The sequence below is a fragment of the Malaclemys terrapin genome, chromosome 1 (assembly GCF_027887155.1).
Source record: "Malaclemys terrapin pileata isolate rMalTer1 chromosome 1, rMalTer1.hap1, whole genome shotgun sequence".
NCBI classification, from domain to species: Eukaryota; Metazoa; Chordata; order Testudines; family Emydidae; genus Malaclemys; species Malaclemys terrapin.
In genome coordinates this window covers 65,336,297-65,361,141 of record NC_071505.1, presented here as the reverse complement: position 1 = coordinate 65,361,141, position 24,845 = coordinate 65,336,297, and the positions used below count along the sequence as shown (strand labels likewise).

The 24,845-nt window shown below is 39.0% G+C and overlaps 1 protein-coding gene across 3 annotated transcripts in view; it reads right to left on the bottom strand.

The window, feature by feature from the left end:
* Positions 1-24,845, bottom strand: part of FRS2 (fibroblast growth factor receptor substrate 2) — a 90,971-nt gene that overhangs the window by 51,823 nt on the left and 14,303 nt on the right. Inside the window, exon 2 of one of the 3 annotated variants that reach the window (XM_054026239.1) lies at positions 19,351-19,434. The exons of the other annotated variants lie outside the window; for them this stretch is intronic. The gene's annotated coding sequence lies outside the window, so the exon portion shown is untranslated. The remainder of the gene's footprint in view (positions 1-19,350; positions 19,435-24,845) is intronic. 3 annotated transcript variants of the gene reach the window in all.

The window sequence follows — 24,845 nt, the reverse complement described above, 5'->3', positions numbered from 1 at the left end:
TTTGATCAAAGATAGTAATGTAATGTAATTAACAAAATATTGTCAAGTTGCCAAATAGTAACTTTAGAGAGACATGGTGGGGGAGGTAATATCTTTTATTGGACCAAATTGTATTGATGAAAGACAAGCTTTTGAACTACACAGAGCTCTTCTTCAGGCCCGGGAAAGGTACTCAGGCCTGGTCTACATTCCAGAGTTTGGTTGACATAAGTCAGCTTACTCAACCTAACTATGCAAGTGTCTACACTAGAATTGTGCTCCCATCGATGTAAGTTGCCCACTAAATCAATCTAATAACTCCACCTCTGCGAGAAGCATAGTGCTTAGGTCCACGTAGTTAGGGCAACACAGTGTCTATACAGACACGGTTACTTATATCGCCTGTTGGCTGGGAGCCTTGCTGCCACCTCCCAGTGACGAATGGGAGAAAGCCTGAGCGCAGCTCCCTGCCCTGGCAGCAAGGCTCAAAGTGGGAGGCCCCCCCTTCCTGCCACCTGGCTGACAGCCTCATCTGTGAGCCCAGTGTGGGGCGGGACTCAGCTTCACAGCAGGAAGTCTACCAGCAGTGAAATTGTCATTCTTGTCAGCTTCATGGCTGCTATTTAGCGTTTGTTCTCGAGCTCCTGCTGTCAGCCCCTGGCCAAAGGAGAAGAGTGTGCCCAGCAGCTGTGAGCCCCACGCAGGCTGACAGTCAGCCAGAGAGGACATGCTAAAATAGTACAAAAATTAGTTTACAAGCACCAGCTAAATAATACAGCCAGCCTTCAAGTTTATGTTATATATACAAGTAAGCAAAGAGACAACTCTCTGCATTCTGTGACAGCTGTAATATCTAAGATATCTTCATTTGGCAGGTAGAACGCATTTGTTTGGAGGTTACAAAAAGCAAGGATGCTTACAGCACGGTCCACATCAGATAATCAGTTACTGCAGATACCAACAAAAGCACTTCTGGCTACCAAAGCCACTTGAAATTCCAGGAACTATCAGGGATCCAGAAATACCCTGAAATTATGCTCTTCGTTGACTAGGAACAGGCAAGATGCCTCAATCATGAAGGCAGTCTCCATTCATACCTACTCACTACTTCTCTCAAACAACCAGCATCACCTCAGTCTTATTAGGACTGCCTCCCAGCCAGCTTGTTGAAACCCAAGCCCCAATTAAACCTAATATCTTATACTAGCCAGGAGAACTATGCAAATAATTCTCAAGTACCTGACCAAAACATTCTGTGAGCACAATTCAGAACTAATTTGTTCCTTCCTGGCTTATACTTATAACATCCAGGCCTAAAATAAAGGAACAATACCATTATGTTCATTCTAAGGAGTACCATAAACAAATGGCCCCCACTGGACAACATCACAATAGTATTATTCCAACCCCCATACATAACAAAGATGTATTGGAGATTCTCTCTCACCATCTTATACTACAATCAAAGACCCATTCATAATGACACAGGAGATACAGGTGGTGCAGAACCAGTAAGAAAACTTGGAGGGTAGGGGGAGAAAAGAGAGAGAACGAGACAACCTTTTCCACTGCAGTTTCTGATTTGCGAAAACATTTTAAAAAGTCGAAATTTCAGCCCATAAGAGTAATTTTTGGACTAAATATTTACTTGTATACAGAGTAGATGTTCTCTGATTTGCATGGTTTCTAACAAACAAAAAAGTAGTCTGAAAAAATCTGGATCATGGGACAGGCAACACTAAGAAAAACAGTGAAGTACAGTTTTCTAGTTAGAACAGCACTTATTTCCATATTCAATCCAAAGAACATCTAATTAGATTGAAATTGGCTAAAAACAGCTTATTTAAATATGATTATGACTCCAAAATAGCCTTTAAACATACTCAACTTTGCAGCCAATTTAGGTTGCATAGAGGGACTGAAGAATCCTTTTATAGTCCCCAGCATAAAAGAAAATCATGCTCATTTTGCTCAGTCCAGCAGTTTGAAAGTTCAAAAGGTAAGAAAAGTTCTGCATGAACAAACTGAAGTTACTTTAAAAAATAAAGCTTTAATTATAACTGGCATTTCTTAAGCCACTACTCAGAGCAACTCTCTGGCTAAGAGGTGACATCATTCATGTGTCAGGTTGTCTGGAAGCCCAGAATTAAAATGTAGGCCAGATTCCAACATTCCACAATTCTGGCTTAATAATAAATTATTATTAATTGTGTTTATTACAGCACTCCCTAAGGGGCACCCAAGAATGGGGCACCACGGTGCTAGGCACTGTAGAAACACAGAGAATTAAAAGATAGTCCCTGCCCCAAAGAGCTTAGCTGCTTCTTAACCTATCGTCTAGAGTCTCTACCTGGCTCCTTTCTACAACCCCTCCCCCAAATCTCAATGGCTGGGTGGAGGGGAGGCACCACCTGGGTCCTAGAGCCACCAAAGTATGGGGGGGGGTCTCTTCAATACAGTTCTGGGCCCAGAGGGTGCTGGGAGAAGAGATGGGCCCAGTTAACCAGACGAAAAAAATCCTAAAATAAATTTAAATATCGAATCATTTGGATGGATTTATGCATAGAACCCTACCAAAATTCACAGCCATGAAAAACGTGTCACAGATCGTGAAATCTGGTCTTGTGTATGCTTTTACACTATACAGTACTATACAGATTTCACAGGCGAGACCAGCGTTTTTCAAATTGGGGGTGCTGATCCAAAAGGGAGTTGCAGGGGAGGAGGTCACAAGGTTATTTTAGGGTGTTGCAGTATTGCCACTCTTACTTCGTTGCTGCCTTCAGAGCTCGGCGGCCAGAGAGCAGTGACTGTTGGCCGCTGCCCAGCTCTGAAGGAGGCGCCCTGCCAGCAGCAGCACAGAAGTAAGGGTGACCATACCATACCATGCGCTGCTGCCTTCAGGGCTGGGCAGCCGGAGAGTGACGGCTACTGACTGAGAGCCCAGCTCTGAAGGCAGCAGCACAGAAGTAAGGCTGGCAATACCATGCCATGCCATCCTTACTTCTATGCTGCTGCTGGCAGCAGCTCTGCCTTCAGAGCTGGGCTCCCAGCCACCAGCTGCCACTCAGCTCTGATTGCAGCATGGCTGCCAGCAGCAGCGTAGAAGCAAGGGTAGCAATACTGCAACACCTCCTTACAATAACCTTGCGACCCCCCCACAACTCCTACAATTACAACACCATGAAACTTCAGATTTAAATAGCTGAAATCATAAAATTTACTATTTTAAAATCCTATGACTGTGACATTAACCAAAGTGGACTGTGAATTTGGTAGGGCCCTATTTATGCAGGATCGACATAGTCAATACACTAATTTGCCTCTTCAAATCCCCTTGTCTTTTGCATCAAATTGAAGCTTTACACATCATAGTCCCAAGTCCCAAAAGGCGCTAAAAATCATGAGTTAGGTCCCCCAACAGTTATGAGATTGGTTTAAAACATAATAAAATTTGGGGTCTTTGTACTGACCATCTGTTTTTTGAGCCTTTACGGTCACATTTTCAAGTTTTTCCTCTGCAGCCAGGAAAGCTAGATACTTATTTCGTTTAAATGTATGTTTGAGATTTTCATGCAATCAATCACATGACTCCAGGAGCTGGGGCTTTAAGAAAAATACCAAATATTGCAAGAGTTGGCAAAAGTACACGCCACAGTCGAGGCCCAAACCTCATTCTCTTCCACTGTTCATATGCCTCCTCCTAGTAATGCAAGTGTGACAAATGCTTTGCTATTTTTGGTTGCTGTCTTGATGAAAAGGGGAATAGAATTTATATTTAAACTTATTCTCAAACAAATTTCACGCTTCATTCATAATGATCCTTTCATCTTTTGAATTTTAAGCCACTGGAATGAACAAAGTGGATGCAATTTTCTTTTATGACAATCACTTTCTAGAAAATTTAGAGGTTTCCAGTTAAACTTAAGCTTTTTTTGAATAGTAAGTCAGTTACATATTAAGGGCATTATTAGATTAAAAGTTGCCCCAAGTTCCCCACAAAATAGATTTTTCACAGCTCCCACAGCTTCAGCAATGTGATCGTATGGCTGAAGACAAAGAGTTTGGAGCAAAGCAGATGCCAGACTTTTATTTTAATCGACTCAAGACCTAACACAGCTGGTTTAAAATATTTTTAGTAGTAAAGTATTTTTAAAAAATGCATAAGCCTGCATACATATACATTTAGAAATAAGTGTTTGCACTACAGCCTGCTCAAAGAAAAGTTCAAATGTGCCTAATATTAAGAACACACCCATTTAGTACCAGCATTTTTTTTAAGTTTAAAATTAGATGACATAGTCCAAAAATTATACTAGAATTTGGTTAGCTATACATTAATTCAAGTAAAGAAACTGTGACAAAGTTCCTCCTCTATCTTGGTGGGTCCTGCGCTTATTGGCGGATTTACTCGCTTCACAGATTCACCCTGTGGGTCAGGAAACAGTCCAGAGACCTTCCCCTCCGGTAGAAGCTACAGTCCAGGTCAATTCCTCCTGTGTTTGATCAGGAGTTGGGAGGTTTGCGGGGAACCCGGGCCCCCCCTCTACTCCGGGTTCCAGCCCAGGGCCCTGTGTACTGCAGCTGTCTAGAGTGCCTCCTGGTACAGTTGCACGACAGCTACAACTCCCTTGGCTACTTCCCTATGGCCTCCTCCCAACACCTTCTTTGTCCTCACCACCGGACCTTCCTCCTGATGTCTGATAATGCTGGTACTTCTCAGTCCTCCAGCAGTACGCCTACTCACTCTCAGCTTCTTGCACACCTCTTGCTCCCCGTTCCTCACACACACACTTCCGCTCCCTGGCTCCCCCTGGCTTGACTGGAGTGAGCCCTTTTATAGCATCAGAGGGGCCTTAACTAGAGTCAGGTGCTTAATTGCCTCACCTGACTCTTAGCAGGTTAATTGGAGTCAGGTGGTCTATTAGCCTGGAGCAGCCCCTGTTCTGGTCACTCAGGGAACAGAAAACTGCTTATCCAGTGAACAGTATATCTCCCTTCGACTACTCTACTGTTCCCAACTGGCCTGGGTCTATCACAAAATATACAAAGATCAGATCCAAAATAGTGCTGAACCTAAAAATCAAGTCAAATTTAGACAAAATTCTGACCAATTTAGAAGCTCAAGAGTAATTTTCTTCTATATATACTATTCTAGGTGAGAAACCATAACAGCAATATGCATATATTATGAATTACTGTAGCACCTAGGAGTCCTAGTCATGAACCAGGACCCCACTATGCTAGGCATTGTATAAACAGACAAAGACTGCCCCTACCTCAAGAGCTTACAATCAAAAGTAGACTCGCTCATTGACTTAAGGCTTGTCTACACTACCCCATGTGAAACCCCTCCCCCAGCAACATAAATTTACACCGACAGAAGCGCAGCGGCAGACAATTATGTCAGTAGGAGAGCTTCTCCTGCCCACGTAGCTACCATGTCTCGGGGAGATGTGTTATGTTGACGGGAGAGCTCTCTCCCATCGGCTTAGAGCGGTACATGAGCCATCTTACAACAGCACAGCTGCTCTGCTGTAAGCTTGCTAGTGTAAACAAGCCCTTAGCGTCTATCTTTATTACCATTTCTGAAATAAAGCTGTACAGTTAAACTAAAATTGTTTCAATTAAAAGGAATTTGTCACTATTTTAAATATCCACACCTTTTCACACTCCAGAACATTTTTCAGTCCACCGGGAAAGACAGTGAAATTAAATACAATTAAGACCATGAGAAACCAGGAATGGTTTTTCTCTTTTAATGCATTGTTTGATCAGAATCTCACCATCAAAAACAAAATAATCAAGTTAGAAACGGAAAGTAACACCATGGATCTTCTATCAGTTTATTGACAATGTGCTAATTAGAATAGGAAAATGTGTTTACTTATTTTAAAAATCCCTTTCTTCAAGTAGACAGGTCCACAGACACTACTTTAGGTAGCTCTGGAGGGAGATCTATATCTGCAGGCTACTAGCATGGTGCTAAGCCTCACTCATTGACTCAGTGCAACAAATGTCAAAGCTAGTATATCTTAGGTTTTATGACAGATAAAACCAATTAATTCTGTTAAAAGTTAAATGATTAGTTTGTAAGTAGACGGCTCTAATGAAGAGACAGGAAAACTCTAAACACAAAATAGACAGTTGACTAGATTTCTCTCTCTGCTTTTGATAGAGGTACCCAGATCTACTGGTTCATCTACTAGAAGGAAGGACAATTTAGGTAGCATGTTTTACCATTCATCAACAAATATAGGTTCAGAGATCCTAAAATCAAATTTAATCAACAGCATTCAAAATACAGATGGTGATTTTAACTGGAATAATTAGCTGTCTTTAGTAACTAAGTACACTAATCTAACAGCAATTATTGGGGAACCACTGCATGTAGATTTTTCCCTCTGAACATTGTCAGGTGAGAAATGTACATTGGTTTTGTATTATTTTGTGAAGGAGGGCAATAATGATTTATAATGTCTTCACAGGAGATGTAGGATATTATAGCCCATGTGATTGTCACTGCTATGAGCAAATGAGCCTTAAATAAGATTTTGGCAATAGATTTCTAGATTTAGCAATCTAGACAGTATTGCCAACCCCAAACATTCAAATGTGTTAGAAATGGAGACTGGGCTGCTCCTTTGCTTACACCCCATGGCATCATGGTAGCACCTTTAAGAGTAAGGGTCTTTTAAAAACACAAATAACTAAAAACCAAAACACTATGTTTTCTAAAAAGACAACTATGACAATCAGGGTAAAGACACCAAGGGGAGATCAGAAGGTTTAAATCTCCAAAAGTAATCAGTGAAACCAACTACTTTACTTTACTGTAAAAGTACATCAAGTAAGCTCTTTTATGAAAGCTTGTAATGCATGGAACTTGACATTATGAGATATGTATACCGATGGTGTGAATGTATGTGTACCACCCACCCACCTGTAATGATAACTGTGATGCAACTTCAGCATCACCTCAAAACAGCGCTGGGAAGCAGACAGACAGGGAGGGGCTACCTCTCCAACCCAATGTGACTAGCCTCAAGCAACTAGACATTGTCCAGAGCAGAAAAGAAGAGTGAGGAACCATCAAAGCAAACAGGAACAGCTTGAAACTGAAAAGAAAACCCCAGCCTATAGTGACTGAAGGGAAAAGAAATAATGTAAAACCTTTTAAAATGGAAGGGGTTTGAACTAAAAGAGTATCCAGAACTTGGGGGACAGTCTCAAGGCAGTCCATGAACACTGGATCCCTAGCTAGGATTATGCTAGGAAACTACTTTAAGGCAATAGGTAACTCTTATTAGAAAAGGGATTTTATCTAATATGAAAGTGTAAAGCCTGAGGTTGCAGCTTGAACTTTGACTTTATAAGAAATTGTATATGTTTGTTTTTCCTGATTATTTCATCTCTGAATCTGTGGTTTTTCTATTAAATTAGCTTTTTGTTTAATTTTACCCTAAGCAGGTCTCTGATGTGCAAACTGTGTGGAGTGTATATCCCAAAGTGAACTGGGGACTGGTTTCACACTTTTGGGGAGTGAAGAAACAGAGAGGAACAGTCCAAGTATCTGGTAATCAAGAACTCAGGGAGGACATATTTGGGGAAATCAATCACAGAGCACTCACCAGCTCGGGGGGCACAGAGGCTCAGGGCTTTCCCCTTCAGCGGGGACAGCTGGTGCTCATGGCTCCAGCCCCACTGGGGGGATAAGAGGGGGCACAGAGACTCAGGCCTCCCTCCCCCTACCTCCCCATGGGGCGAGCCAGTACTCATGGCTCCAGCCCCGGGGAGCGCGGGGGGGAGGGGGGAAATCGGGTCCGCCACAGGCCGGATGACATTAACCAATGGGCTGGATCCAGCCCACCGGCCGTAGGTTCCCCACCCGTTTTAGCCAAACAAGCTAAAAGTTCCCCACCCCTGTTTTAGCTCCATAAAGGGGTAGCTGATGAAATGCAATAGCCTATGATAACCAGGAGGTCAGACTATATTATCTAATAGCCCTTTCTGACCTTAAACCCTCTGAATCTGTCACACTGTCTACATTATTGAAACAAAAACTGTGCTTCAAAATGTTTAAAGACCATAAGACAAAATACTACTGAACATCTACACACAGGCTTTACACAGAATTCTGATACATAAAAGTAAAAGCTACCGTTCAAATTTTACCTTGCAAGGCTGAACAGTCGGTGACTGCATTGCAACATTAAATTACCTTATATGTTGTTCTGTTAAATAAGATTTGGAATATCCCACTGTCAAACTTCTCAGACTGACTAAAAACATGTAAGTGGCTACTGGACGACCAAATTAAACTGTTAGCATGGGGGAAGACAATGTTAGCGTGCGTGTATGTATATGCATCTTGAAAGAGTACCAAATATATTTTAGACAGATTTCGTACATAAAAAGTCTTCACTAAGCAGCAAGGTTATAAAAGTTAAATATATACTCTGCCTGCCCAAACCTGTATTTTCAAATTTGCCAATTATAGTGTGCACAGACAGAAATAAATAAATAAAAATCAAGACTCACTGTAATTACAAATAAGGAAACAGTTTCAAGGAGTGCATATTCCAACTAAGTTATAATATGTAATAATTGATCCCTTAAACCTAACTACTGAAAACAGTAATCTCTTCAATTTCCTTCTTTCTTACCCTTGCCTTCTCTATCTATATATGTTTGTCTTTTCTCAAGAGAGAAAACACACTGTTCCTTCTCCTAAGAGAATTTCCGATTCAGCTGAGTGATACCTGGCAGCAGCAACTGGCTCCCCTATAAACAATGGAGGTTTCAGCGAATCAATGGGGGGATGTGTACCAGACGGTTGACTATTTTGGTCGATGAGCTGTGTCAACAGTCAAAATTCCCTGAAAATCTAGCTCCCTAAGGAGCAGCGCTTTCCATCAATCTAGGTCTGTTTAACTGGGCTGGCCCATTTTACTGCACTCCTCTCCTCACAACAGGAGTAACCTGTTGCCTTGGACTACCCAGACAGTAAAAGTTTGTTGTATACAACAGCTGCTGTTAAGCAGGCTGTAATTTCCACTAATGTTAGAAAGGATTCCATTTATTAAGTTGATCACACCTCTTGAAGATTACCTTAAAATGAAACTGCAGCACTGAGGAGATTTTATGTGCAATTCTACAGATAAACAGTAGCAAAGCAAACAATGAAAGAAAAAGCAATGGCAGAGGACCCTCTTTGTACAGTAAAAGGATTCAGAAGGAAGACCAGGTATCAGCAACAGAAACACGGTTACAGAGACACTAGCAATATATATATATGTACGTGTGTGCGAACGAACACACACACACACAGGTTTTGAGTAAAATCAGTAAGACAAAATACTGGAATTCCCTAACTTCTATATCCTTGACTTTCCAACCTTCATAAATGATCTTCTAACAAGGTTATTTTTGTGGAGGTGGGGGCCTGAACAGTATAAAACTAGGGTTTATTGAGGAAAGACTCTTACTATATATTTGTTAAGCATGACATACTCAAGAAAATTCTATGTATATGTACAGTATAATTAAAAACATGAGATTACCTTCCATTGATGATTAAGTGTACACTACTAGCTTTGACTTCAGATTCATGACATACTGGCTTAAGTATGATAAAATAATGGTATGACTATCACTCAAAGTATACCTCTGTAGGTGCAAAGATATGATCGTAGGAGTAAAAAAACAACAACACGTTTAAACATATCTTTTCAAGTGATATGGTGAATGTTGCGACTGTCACACATTCCAATCCAGAACAATCAAATCTGATTAATTACTACCTGGCAAGGTGGATGGGGGGTGGGGGAAGATTATTTTAAAAGAAAATAATTGGATTTATTTAAATTGGATTTTAAAAAATAAACCTATTTAAAATTATATTTGAAATTAAAACAACTTATGTTAAGGCCTGAGCTAACTATAATCTATTAATTAAAGCAGTACATGTTTGCTGTCAAAATTTTAAAGAAAGTCAGACCACTGATCTGGTAGGAAACTTTGGCTAAGTATCTAGTAACCAGAGCTTATTGACATATTAAATTACTTTACAGCAGCAGACTCTTCTGCAAATGCAGAAAGAATTTTTTTTTCATTTTTTTCAACTAGCTTGTTCAAAGTTCAGAAACCAACGGGAGTTAAAAATCAGGAAAGCTTGTTTTCCCCTTCCAAGCTATGAGTAAAAAGTAGGTGTAGAAGCATGAGATCTAGTAGTTCTAAAATCTTGAAGGACTAGTGACCAGAAACAATCAGTCCATTCACCAACTACAGACAATACTTCCTTTGTTTAATAAATCCATTTAAATGCAAAATATGTTTTCATAAACTTTAATGTATCCAGCACATTTAGTTGTTTTATTGAATAATTTCAAAATTCTGTTTTGTGCATTAATTGAATTTGAATTTCCACCCAGAGTTTGGCACAAATCATGAATAAAAAAATTAAAGAAATGCATCATTCACCACTTTCTAACAATATAAAAAAAAGAATGTGCATGAATATATGTTAAACTATACAAGTGTATAGATATAATGTATTCTCCTGGTTTGTAAAAAGCAGCACCAAATTTAGAGAAAAAACTGTAATTAGTTGAAAATTAACGTTTTAATGGGTTACCAACCAATGAGAATCAACCTTTCCGTAGGAAAATAACTAAAAAAGTACTACTGCAAAACATGATTAAAATCTTTTATTTAAATCAAGGTTCCCTGCTTGCTGATTTAAATTGTGATTACAATTGATGGTTTAAATAGCTTTGATTTAAATCAATCCACCCAATTGCAGGGGAAAAACTCATTAAAAACCAAGCTCCTCATCTAGGGAAAATAAAATCACTTGTTCCAATTTGAGCGAGAGAGAATTACAGTGCAACATTTAATTCACATAAACATAAAAATGTACGCCAAATAGAGAAATTTATCTGTTCTTATCTGAAAACTTCCTTCCTTTGAATAATGAAGTCCACAAACTGTTACAATAGGTCAGAGGCTCTCAAACTGGGGGTTGACACTCCTCAGGGGGTCGCAAGGTTATTATTTGGGGGGAGGGGTTCATAAGCTGTCAGCCTCCACCACCAAACCCCACTTCACCTCCAGCATTTATAATAGTGTTATAAATTAAAAACACTTTTTTTATATTAATTACACTCAGAAGCTTGCTATGTAAAAGGGGTCACCAATACAAAAAAGTTTGAGAACCAATGCAATAGATACTTCCTGGAACAGCACCAGAACTGTCAGTCACTAGAAACAAAAATGTTCCACTACTAAGGTTCCTTACAGTTGTGAACTTCCACAATCAGATTAATTCAATTCTCATTTCCTAATTTACAAATTGTGTTAAGTATACTTTTAGGAAAAAGCACAATAATTTCTCCTACTGTAGAGTGTGGAAAACGCTCTCAAAAGTTTGGAGGTCAATTTCTGTCTCTATTCTGAATGCTCCATTTGTCTCCGGGTGGCCCAGATCTGTGGACCTTAAGACTTGAAGAAAGTTTTCAGATAAGCAGAGAAACATTCGCCTATTCATCATGCTGAAGTCAACAGATCTGTTATAATGTGATTCTCACAGCAGCACATTTCCAGGATAGAAAGTGGAATCATCATTTAAATATGGAAATCCAAAATGAAGTATATTATAATAATACATAATACCTAGCTCTTATATAGTGTTTTTCATCCATAGAGCTCAAAGCACTTTACAAAGGCGGTCAGTAGCATTATCCCCATTTTACAGATTGAGAAACCGAGGGACATAAGGCTTATACATCCCCTTATCTTCCACTTGGCATTAAGATGTGGAGTGAGTTATGCCAAAAAATGGCATTGGTTAAAGACTGGATGACAGATGTATAAAATTAGGTGAACTTCTGTATTCATGGCCAGGTGGCCATCTGAAGTTCTCAATACAGGAGACATGACTATTCTGCTCTGAGATTCAGTGCTGCAAAGGACTGGACTTTGACGCTTCGCCAAAGGAAGAATATTTCTTGATTTACTCTGCAAATTAATAATATGACAGTTGAAAGGACTACTGATTGGAACTAGAAGTACAATACTGGGTTTTATCCAAGAAAGCTCCTAACTTTAAAATAATAATAAAAAAATAAAAAAAGCCCCACACCTCATGATTGGAGGTAGTGTCAATCGGGAGGTCTTCCTTAATGGACAGGAAATATGACACCTCCTGCAGGAACTCAATCTGAGCAATTCTGTAAGGAGCAGAACCAGGTTCCAAGGCTGTTCTGTATGACCTTATGGGGCAGGAATAAGGATCATTGCCCAAATAGAGCATTTAAGGATGGGATTTGTACAAAACTTCCTTTTCCTGAACATGCTGATAATACACTATGGAGATTTGGCTTTTTCCTGGACATTCATAACTACATTAAGACCCTCCTAGAGAAACTCAAGGTTATGTTTTACTTGTTTACTGGTGGAACTATGATCCCATATGACCTTGGGTTGCTGGGACTTGACATAGTTTAGACACCATCTCTCTAGCTCTGCCTCTAGGCACCCTCACTAGGTGCAGAACCTGTGAGTGATACTCCTCTTGGCTGCAGAGATCCTACAGTCCAATTGCCTAGGCCTTGAAACTGGCACCAGCTCTCCCAAACCTCACAAGCAGCTGCTGCATTCCAGTTTATTCTCCCCCAAGGAGATGTGACAGTGAATGCACTTGGAGAAAGTACAAGAGATATACAGATCTATGAAAAACAACAAAAGCCTACCTCAATTTCTTAACAATTCCAAGAGTCATTTGGGATATGGTAGTGCCTTTTCAGGGGTGCAGGATTCTCCCTTCAGTCCTATACACCTTGCCTGCTTCTGGTCCTGATCTGCTCACTTCTCTCTCTAAGTGTCCAGTCAGAAGGCCTCCCTTTATACAGTTGCAGGTCCTTTTGTCAGGTGACTACTTTTCAGTGACTCCCAATCCCTCATTGATTGATCCATTGCTTGATTACCCAGCTACCTGGAAGAACAGATTACACTGAGCATTCACTATCTGTCCTGATATGTCAAATTAGAAAGACAAGGTTGGTGAGAGAGTATCTTTTATTGGACCAACTTCTGCTGGTGAGAGACGAGCTTTTGAGTTACACAGAGCTCTTCCTCAGGTCTACGGCAAAGTTTTCATTTGCTGATGGCCCTTCACCACTGTCCCATTCAGGAGCAGTCACCAGGTGCCAATACCCTCCCTTTATTACAATAAATATGATACAAGAGATATAGTGGAAGACAGCCAGGAAATAAACAGAGTTCATAAAATCTAATCGGAATTCATGAAATCACACAGATTCCAAACTGTCACAGTAGGTTCATAAAGCCAGAGAGCCATAAATTCTACAGCCAGAAAAGCAAACAGTATGACTGCTGCTCTCTCTTTACTATTTGTGTATGGTCCTGAGGAGTAGTGGAAGAGGTGGGAATACAGAGACATGGCCCAGTTTTAGAACAGTTCATTCAATTCCTCACATCCCAGGTCCTGACATATGAAGAGACTACAGGGCACTTCACTGCTGTTTCTAGATGCAAATAAGTCAATCATCAGCCTATCAAATTGATTTACATAAGCCTTGGTGTTCCATGTCTCGTTTGAGGGGTAGCGTACACAGAGAAAGGAAACTTCTGTCTTGAGCAGAGCAGAGTTGATACTTTCTATGGAGTCGGGCCAATCGTGTTTTTCCTAGCTGATGTATGAAAACCGCACCAACCATTTTGACTGTCACAACCAGCCCAAGTCCATTATATCCATGGAAGAAAAAGTGCTTGCAAACCTCCAATCATATAATCATAGAAATGTAGGGCTGGAAGGGACCTTGATAGGTCATCTAATCCAGTCCTCTGCTGAGATAGGACTAAGTATTATCTAGATTAAATCTTCCCTGATAGTGTTTGTCAAACCTGTTCTTAAAAGCCTCCAATGACAGAGATTCCACAACCTCCTTAGGTAATTTGCTCCAGGCTTTAACCCTTACAAATAGGAAGTTTCTCCTAATGCCTAATCTAAATCTCCCTTACTGCAATTTGCCCATTGCTTCTTGCCCTGTCCTCAGTGGATAAGGAAAACAATTTATCACCATCCTCTTTATAACAAGTCTTCAAGTACATGTCCCCTTTCAGTCATCTCTTCTCCAGACGAAACAAACCCAATTTTTTTTCAAATCTTTCCTCATAGATTGTATCTGCTAGAACCTTAATCATTTTTGTTGCTCTCCTCAGGGCTCTCTCTAATTTGTTCACATCTTTCCCAAAATGTGGTGCCCAGAACTGGACACAGTACTCCAGCTGGTGGATGCTGCGCACACACACACTCTCTCTCTGGTACCTATTCCTTGGACTGAACTGGGATTTGACTGGCCCTCCCCCATTATGCCCATCTGTAATCTGACATAAGGATCACTTTGCCTAGTTCACTAATAGGTGGATCCCTTCAAAAAAATTTAATTGTCCATATTCACAAGACGAGTGAGCAGAGACCACGCAATGCAACCTTGACCTCTGCTAACAAAGGGAAGTCTTAAAAAACTGGAAAATGTAATTACAGGCTATATGATCTTTCACACTTCAGGGTAGAACAACATGTAGTTTGCACAGGCACCCAAAGTTTATCCATAGGAACAAGTCATCCTATTGGGGTGAAAGGGAGAGGAATACCGAAGACTACAGAAACAAGTTTCTTTTGCTCTTGTACATAGACAATTTAACTGAGCAGCTTGCACATTTTATACCCCTACCACAAAAAGGTTTTGTTCAAGTGAAGCTAACGTTGCAAAGCATATATGATCTTTCAAAAATGTTAGCACTAGCAAAAAAGTTAAATTCCCATAAATTCAGTGTTCAAAACATACACAAAACTCAAACCTTTGGAAGTATGAAAATTCACAGTTAAGGAAGCCAAACTACCTTAAATCTGACCATTTTAGAGAATGTGTGGTGGCTTGGTGGTTTGAAGGCAAGGAGGAATGAGAAAGGGACCAAAATCAGGTTTGTAATGGAAATGCAGTTATATGCTATTCTTTTATCATACCCATGACTGTATAATCTGTGTACTTCAACAAGAGCAGTTGATATTACTCAATAAGAGCAACACCAGTACTATATCTTAAGTTGAAAATATGTTATAAAGCCAATTCTAACCAAGCCAAAATATTGTGAATATCCAGAAACAATCCAACAACTGCATTTTATAAAAGACAAAAGACTCAATACAGCTCACAGACTAAATATTGCAGAGGGCTCCTGCGCAAACTATTAGACTACCAGCTCTTTTTTCTACCTTAACTTCAGACTAGTTTTCCTGCTATGATCTTCAATACTTCAAAAGAAATCCAAGTGACTCAGGATTAATATTTACATACTTTAATCACACCCAAACAACTTGCTGGGGTTGGGGTTTTTTTGGTCACCATTAACATTTAGTATACCAAAAGAATATTGAAATTTTTGTAAATTATACAAGCTTCAGTAATTATCAGTATGCACATATCAAAAGGTAAGCTCTTCTATTCCTATGGCAATACAAATTAAATTTATACAAATCTGTAGCCATGGTTGTGGGAGTGGGGGTTCTGATACTCCAACCACATAGAAAAGGTCAGGTTAAGGACATAAAAGGGTTGAATGAAAAACTTTAAAATGCTAAACACTCAAGTCAAAATCTTAAGTCAGGAAATTCTACATTAAGGATCTCTTTCCTTTATCTCACTATGATTATTTTTTTTTTATTAAGGTATTGCATGGATCTGCTAAAAATGATCTTACATACTGTTTTTACTGCAACCTAGAAAGAAGGCTGGAGCATTTCAAATAGCTTGCTTTGGATTTGTGTCAGAACCTGAAATATTTTAAAACAGGTTTTGTAGTTTCTCTCTTAAGACAGTTATATGGAACAGAGTACCCACACACACAAAAAAAGCACCTTGCTCTATAATATAAGGATGTTATTAAGTAGACCCAAGGAGATGTATCTTAACAGTTCTAAAAGATCTGTTAAAATGTTTCGTTCTGATGAATCATCTATTGCTGATCAACTGCCAATAAAAATAAAATCAAGGCTTTATTTTTCCCCCAAAGCAGTTATTTTTAAAAAAAGTTACTATGAATGTTCAGTAGTTTTTTTTTTTTTTTTTTTTTTTTAAAACACACACAAAATCAACAAATCACTAGACTGTTTAGAAAGATACCAAGAGGCATCTGATCAAATTTAAGACTTTTTGTACTTTAGACTTTTCACATAGAGTTTGACCAAAATACATTAAACTTACAGTAAAATAAAATAGCCAGTTTGTTAAGCTTGCTTAATAAGATTTTTCTATGAATTCTTCACAAATCTGCAGTCACATAAGAAAAGTTTCATTTCAAACAAATACTGAAACCCCATTTATAAACTCCTGAAAAATAGGGCTTATGATAGAAATTTAAATTCTAATATCAGAAATGGCATTTATACATCTTTTTAAAACTTAGCAAATCTAGACATACGTGAATAGCATGGTGACCTTCAAATTGTCTCTGTCTATATTTTAAACTTATTTTTATATTGCATTAGAAGCATCCAAAACCATATACCATGCAAAAATGACAGAACCAATACAAAATTCCAAATATCTAGGAATTAGAGTATAGCCCACTTAACTAGCAGGGAGAAATTTATAAGATAAAGCTAAATGCTCCAAACTATTTCTTCTTGGAAATAAGAGGTGTATTCTCACCTGAATGCCCAGGAAGTTCTGGTCAAACCTTTGCCCATCAAAATGAAACTACTGGCCCGATTTTCAGACATGCTGTGCACTCCCAGCATCATTAAAATGTCAATGGGAACTGTGGGTGCTCAGCAGCTTTGAAATGAAAGCCAAGCCTTTAAAGGGCTGCCTTCAAAAGTGTTGACTTGACTCAGTAAAAATTGCATGTATGTAAAACTTGGCATTAATGAACAGACTGTCCCTTTGGAAATTCTTTATTTGTTACGTCTATCCAATTATGGCCAACACGAAGGTGGTTACAAACATTAGGAAGATTTTCATCACTCCGCTCTCCCTTCTCTCAAGCAAACAACATAAAGCTCTCGGTGTTATTCTTCACAGAGGAACTTAAACCTGAGTACTAAAACCACACATTTCAGATACTTCACAATAGCAAGCAAGCACATTTTTATAGAGGAAGAAGGTAACGATTTTTTCTTAAAACAGTCAATGGATTCAACAGAATTTCCTCCTTACTAGTATCAGGGGGTAGCCGTGTTAGTCTGGATCTATAAAAACAACAAGGAGTCTGGTGGCACCTTAAAGACTAACAGATTTATTTGGGCATAAGCTTTTGAGAGTAAAAACCTCACTTCTGCACTTGAATGGAGGCAAATTTTACAAGAATAGATCTTGACATAAAGCTCTGTATTGAAACAGGACTATAAAGCTCTATAGTTCATAGCCACCACGAGCAGTATATGTATACTGTTGACAACTTTTCCCCTTCATTCAGCATTCATAAGAATTTATTTTAAACACCTGATGTACCATTGTACTATAGTTTATTTTCAGATAAGTTATTTAACATCTTATTTACACAGCATCTTTCATCCAAATAGATCCCAAAGATGCTTTACAAATTATATTGTGATTATTTTGCCCACTACTGGAAGCCAGCTACCTCCAAAATGGAGCACAGCAGCCGTTTAACAGTACATAGCAATATTAAAGAAGTTAAAAAAGTAGTTTAGAACAGCAAATGTAAAAATATGGTGGCCAACTGCTGTTAGAGGAGAACCAGTAGAATTTTGTCCCATTGGCATCTCAGTATACCAGTCTAAAACTAGTCAGCTGAGCATTTATCATCTACATTGAAAGGTAGCAGAACCAGTGCCTAGGAAAGGTTTTTATATACCCTAGGAACTTGCACTCCTGCCTTCACTAGGCATCTGAAATTGCAGCTTCCATAGTATACTTAAGAAATAGCTATCAAAATCGGGAATAAATTTAAACTATGAGGAAATTCACATAAATCCTTCCTTCACAAAAAATAGGATAGAAAAATATACAAAGACATACACTTCCTTCCTTCCATCCCCGCCCAAAAAACCCTCAACACAGAAATATGGTACCAGATTAGTGAATGCAAAGTACAAAAAGGAAAATTCTACCTGCTTGATTACTTTATCTTAACAATTCTGAATTGAAGAGTGGGCTATTCTCTTCTCATATGGTAAAGTACCTTTAAATTCACTTCAGGTATTTCCAGATCCCTTTAGGCACATCTCATAGGCCTACCATTGGGGAAAGATAATATGGAGGAAGTACAGAAATATTTTTGGGAGAAGATGACGGACAGCATTTCAATATCTGGGATCCTCAAATATCCTTCATCCATGTGACCCTGGTTTCAAGCCTAGATAATACAGTCGCTGCAATGGATTTGTTGGTAAATCTCCTGCTGGTGATGGATTACGATCGAGTATGCAAGCAGATTCTTTTAGGTGCTTACTGCCTTTGTTACTACTGATCATGAGGTTTTGGTCACATGCCTGGAGTCACTAGCAGTGACTGATGGAGTCACTTTGATTATGCTGAGCAATAACTCCACGCCCCATAGCTTTTTCATTTACAGTGCTACAGGTTTCTCAGCTGGTCATGTTCAGTGTGTATGCGAGGCTGCTAGGAGAATTAGTGAGATAGTATGAGCTACAGCACATTTAGTACACTAAAACTCAGCCTTATTTCTCAATCTCATCTGAACTTGCTGAAGCAGTTGAGTTACTTACCTAATTTATGAGACTGAAGGATGGAGATGTGCTAGCCAGCTGAGACACAATGAAGAACCGAGGTGATATTTAAGTTGCAGAAAAGCAAGCAAGCAGTGCTTTATACAGACAGTACATTAGCATGCTCCAAGAGCTGCACTGCCTTTAAATTAAACTCCAGAGGGAATTTACAAGTTATGGACTTGTAAACCATAAGTGAGTTAGCCACAAGCCCAAATTTCAATGACTTTTGGGTTCCTAACTCCCATATGCTCTTTTGAAAATCTCTGCTCAAATGCTTGGGCCCGAACTACCTAAAGAATCACATCTCTCCTTGTGCATTGCTCCAGCAGCTGCAATCAGAGGCAACAAAGCTCACAGCCACTTCATTTTAAAAGTTAATTACTACTGAGAATGTGTTCTTGACTCTGGAACTCAATTCTCCTGTTGGTCCAAGAGACCCCAAGTCTGTTAACTTCCCAGGCATGATGCAAGACATATCTGTTCTTCTAGGCTTTCCTAGGAAGTATACAGGGGATTTGGAGTGACTGTATTATGCCTTATTTCTAGAGGTCTGTTTCACTTTATTTGGGCACAGTGAAGATGTAGCTTACCTTGTCTGAGCCTGATGGCCATGCGTTGGTTTCCCCACCAGTCCTGGGCTCCCTGTGACTGCAGCCAAACCAAAAAGTTCCTTTCTGGAGCAAACAAAAGACCAAAAACACAACAAAGCCTTTCACAAATAAGTACTTTGCTGTTGGTGGGCCACAGCTTCCTCCAAGTCCTTCCCCTAAACTGTAGGGGTTTTCATACAACCTACTTATGGCACTACAGAGGAGCTTCTCTCTTCCATTATCTATGGCCTTAGGACCCAAAACCATGAAGTAATTGTTCACTCCAAACTGCTCTACTTTACTCTTCCCCAGGGCCATGTCAAACATCTGCTTGTCTCCTCTTAGACCTTCTCTCCAGGCCAGTCCTAGGTGTAGACCTCTATTGCTCCTTCTACAACTCTCACTCAGCACAGAACCACACCAGTCTTGGCTCCAGACCCCTTGCTACAAGAGTACTAACAACAAGGAGCAAGAGGGAGATCTTTTCTAGCCCAGTCCAGGCCTTGCTGAGGCCAACAGTTACACAAGCTAAGGAACCTAAGCTCAGGTGAAAGCTGGGACCTGAACCATCTGAAAGGCTCACTAACCTTGCAACAGGTCATTACATATGGGTTCTTTGTTCCATGATCATTGCTGCTTGTCATGCAGCCATACTATTATGTAGACCATATGTCCATGTACATGTATTGTTATTGAATTCTGACTATTTATCTTTGTTGGATGTTTAATTTTTTACCAGAATCATACTGTATTAAAATATATAAAAGTACAAACAGTGAAATGGGCTTTTAGGATGTTAGAAATTGGAACTCCGTCAACAAAGGTTTCCTCACATATCCTGATATATTTGGCATGGGACAGTAGTTCTGCTCAATGGAGATGCCTTCAACTGATTTAGCAGTGTGTCACGATGGTTTTGGCAGTTTGCTGTTAAAACTTTCAATATCCATAGCAGGGTGGAGCAATTGAAGTCATTGATTTAAATCAGATTGGGACTTCATAAAACTATATTGAAAATTTTGCTATACCAATTTTAGATTAATAGGTATATTCAACTATATTATATATTGCTAAGTTGTTTTTTTTTTTTTTTTTAAATGCCAGTACTGATTTTACAAAACTGCTATAGGCTAAAAGCAAAACACACTATATTGAAAATTAAGGCCTTGATACCACAAACACAAACAAAAACTTAACTCACATGTACAGTCCTGTGGATTCCAATGGGATTATTTAAGTACTTAAAGTACAATAATTGAATAAGTGCTTCCAGCATCAGAAAGTGACGTATTTTTATTAAAAACTTCTGATTGGCACAAAAATCTTTGTCACTTCAAAACAAAAATGCTCAAGTTACTTAGATCTGCAGTACAATTATTTGTACATGCACAACCCAAAGTTAACAAAAACAGGAGCCTAAAGCGACGCTCCTAAACTCATATTTAGGTACCCATTAGTGGGATTTTCAAAATCACAAGTGATTTAGGAGCACAAATTTAATTGACTTCAAACCCTGCTGTAGGAGTGTAGCCTGATCAAAGCATTTTGGCTTTCCTGAATTGTGATGGTTCAATATTTTGGAAGATGGTGGTTGAATTTCTGGACTCATCTCTTTCAGCATGATGAACATTTTAAGTTTGAAACTTTTTAGTAGAAAAAAAAATCTAAGTAAAATCTGAACATTAGAAAACTAAAGGAACAAGAACAAGATATCCATATTAGCAATTTCAGATAATAAAATTGGAAGAAAAGAACTAGCAAATTTAAACAAAAAAATGATTTAAATACAAACTGATTTTTTAAATCATGATTTGTATTCGACCTGCTCCATACAAACAAAGAGCATACAAGCTGCTCATCACTACCTGTTTGCTTCTTCCACACCAACAAATCAAGGTTGGCATCCCATCCCACAGATACCCCTGGCCAGACAGCAAGGTCAGTCTCTGTCCCAGTACTGATTTGCAGTCTCCAAACTCCATGGGCCTGTCCAGTAGCATGATCGCATTTACAGTTCCTGAACAGCAGTATTATTCATATTGTGTGTTCAGTTAATAGGAATTCTGAAAGGCATCGAGGTATTGCAATTAAGAGTATTCTAAATGGACTACCTTCGGTATTACAGTAGAACAGGGGTCGGGAACCTTTCAGAAGTGCTGTGCTGAGTCTTCATTTATTCAATCTGATTTAAGGTTTCGCTTGCCAGTAATACATTTTAGGAAGGTCTCTTCCTATAAGTCTATAACATATAATGAAACTATTGTTGTATGTAAAGTAAAAAGGGTTTAAAAATATTTAAGAAGCTTCATTTAAATTTAAATTAAAATGCACAGCCCCCCAGACCAGTGGCCAGGATCCGGGCAGTGTGAGTGCCACTGAAAATCAGCTCGCGTGCCGCCTTTGGCACACGTGCCATAGGTTGCCTACCTCTGCAGTAGAACAACTGCTGAAACTCTGAAGAGCAATATCTTGGAGTTTCAAACAGCCAACTTCCCAGAAGTTGTACATCATGTCCTCCTACCAGCGATAAAACTATAAATTGTAATCTATATGATAAAGTTCCTAACTATCATTCTATAAGTATAGGGCTAACAGAAAAGTCACTTTTCAAGTAAGAAACCTAACTCTGAGTCTATCCTAGAAAAACTTAGCATGACAATCAGCAACTGGTTCCTATAGCACACCTGCAACACCTCCTGGACAAGATCTTGGGCTGTTGTAAACTGTTGTCACTCCATTAAAATTAATAAATTATGCCAGTCTACACTAGCTAAGGATCTGGCTCCATTCATTCACATAAAATATCCCAACAGTAGACAGGTAGTCACACTACTATTTTGATTTAGACTTTCTTCAAGCAAGACAAATCAGCATATAATCCTCCACCATACCAATGTCCACCAGTGTAGAGTCAGTCTGGATGGGCACCAATGGTGTAAAATAACCCTCCCACTACCTTACCACACACGCATTTACCCCACATTGCTAAGGTAGTCTGTGGTCTTGTTTCTACATTCCACTACATGGGAGTTGAGTTAGGTAGAAGACATTTCCCTGTACAAATTAATTCTGCAAACACTGTGGAATTCATTTATGCACTATTTAAGGAGTGGCTGATTTCTTCAGCTTCATTAGATTTTGTTCTGCTTCAATCTATAGCACATCGCAGCCTTCCTATTTAGTGTACTGTCAGTTGGCCTATAGCCGACACACTGGAACTGCTGACCAGGGTGGATTTGATTTAAATCACTAGTCAGGAAGATTCGATTTAATCATGGATTTCTATATAAAAGTGCATTCTTGTTGGTTGTTATAACCTTAAGACATATTCTTCACAACTCAGAGATAGATGTAGATTTCATTTTTAGAAGATACACACTATACTTTAAGTGATTTACTCTGAAAACTTTTCAGATTAGTTTTACAGCTATATCAGAAAATGAATTTACCAAAGGTAATGGAAGCAGATATTTATGAAGTCATTGGGAGGTAAACTATCTCCATTTCAACAAGTTAATCATTAATATTTGGAGGATTTCTTGCCATGCTGTATTAGGAGGAGATCACCACCAGACAGACGTTTAAATTGTTTTATTTAACTAAAACAACAACATTATGTATTCTGGATTTTCTTCTTCAACAGAAAACAGAATATTTTAATAAAACAAGCATATGAATTTTTGAATTTAGTTAAATATTCAAGTTTTTTAAATTCGTGTTTTGTTTAATTTTTTTTTTTTTTTTTTTTTTTTTTTTTACTTTTTACAAAAACAAAAATTTAATTGACTATGTCAGCCAGGTCAACATGAGAAACTTAAAATATTGGCTCCTGCTGCTAACTCAGGCATCTTCACCTCATTTTCCTGTTTATTCATAATCTGGAAAAGAAAAACAAGCTTCCCTGCTTTTTCAGGTCCCAAATGATTTCTCAATTTGGAATGAATTAGTCCAAAGGAAGAAAATATTCTTTCTACATCAGAAGAAGCAGCTACTGCTGTTAAAAGTAAGATTATCACTTCAACAGTCTCTGAATCCAAGTGCTTAAGTGACTTCCACCAGTTCACTGGTGTGACTCTCTTTCAAACATCATCAGCAAACATTTATTTCTTGAATGGTTCTTTTCCCCAAACTGGATCTCTTTTACAGCCTGCTGACATTATAGGTTTTCCCCTCTAGCAAGAGAATGGTATGGTAGATCTCAAATCAATGAAGGCTACATTCAGAAAGACCTCAAGGCCGTGGCTACACTTGAAACTCCAAAGCGCTGCCATGGGAGTGCTCCTGCGGCAGCGCTTTGAAGTGCGAGTGTGGTCACGCACCAGCACTGGGAGAGAGCTCTCCCAGCGCTGCAGGTACTCCACCTCCACCAGGGGATTAGCTTACAGCGCTGGGGCACTGTTTACACTGGCACTTTACAGCGCTGTAACTTGCTGCGCTCAGGGGGGTGTTTTTTCCATACCCCTGAGCGAGAAAGTTGCAGTGCTGTAAAGTGCCAGTGTAGCCACAGCCCAAGTCTTCTGGAATATGCTGCTCAAACAGTTTCACTTTTCTTTCTACTGCCTGTCCCTCGCTTCTCACATTTATCTCCAGACTTCCACCCCCAAAACTCTTCTATTCATTGAACTTTTTGAAACTTTGCACTTTTAGAGAGAGGTAAGGGATTGACTCTGTGTACACAAATTTCCAGAGGGACAATAGGGTTGAGATCTGTTATTTCTCAGCTCTACACATTATTTATTTAAAAACATTTTTGCCGTTAACAAGCATGTTATCTCTGGAGACACAAATACACAGTTTGAGAACCGCAAAACTAAGCATCTCTGATGGTATCTTCTAGACTGAGCACCACTGGGTAGATAGAAAGATTAACCTGAATAATTTATACAGAAGCCCCTGGAGCCCCATAAAATTGGGTCCCTAATCTATGAACTATTGGAACTCATTTACAAAATTTTCTTAAACATTACATGAATATATTGTCTCATACTATAGAATTAGAATTTATAATCCCTATTCCATGATGAGATGTCTTTGAGCTATAATGTAACTTAGTTTTAATTAAGTTTTTGCCTCAAAAAGCATTTTATCAAAAAAATCTGATTTAAATAAAAAAAGATTTTTATTTTTTTAAAAAATAATTTAAAAAAAAAAAATCACCCTGCTGCTGACCAGCCATCAAGGGAGTTAGGAGATCCAGACCCACCTGAATTTAGTCACTTGGAACATTTTGGTTTATGACTGGTTGTCAGTGCATCTAGCAGAGGTGAATGTTACAGAGTGGCCATGAAATTACAGACGTTTCCTTAAAATCATGGGAGGTTGACATCTTCCACAATGCTACGCGACTTCCAAAAAGCCTTTCAAAATCTCTCTCAGATCACTGCTTCAGAGACCTGTGCCAGAAATTATGGCATAAGTACCCCCCAAAAAAAACCAATGCAACTGCAATGAAGTAATTAAGTGAATGCAGACTCAGGATAAAACTGCACCTAAAA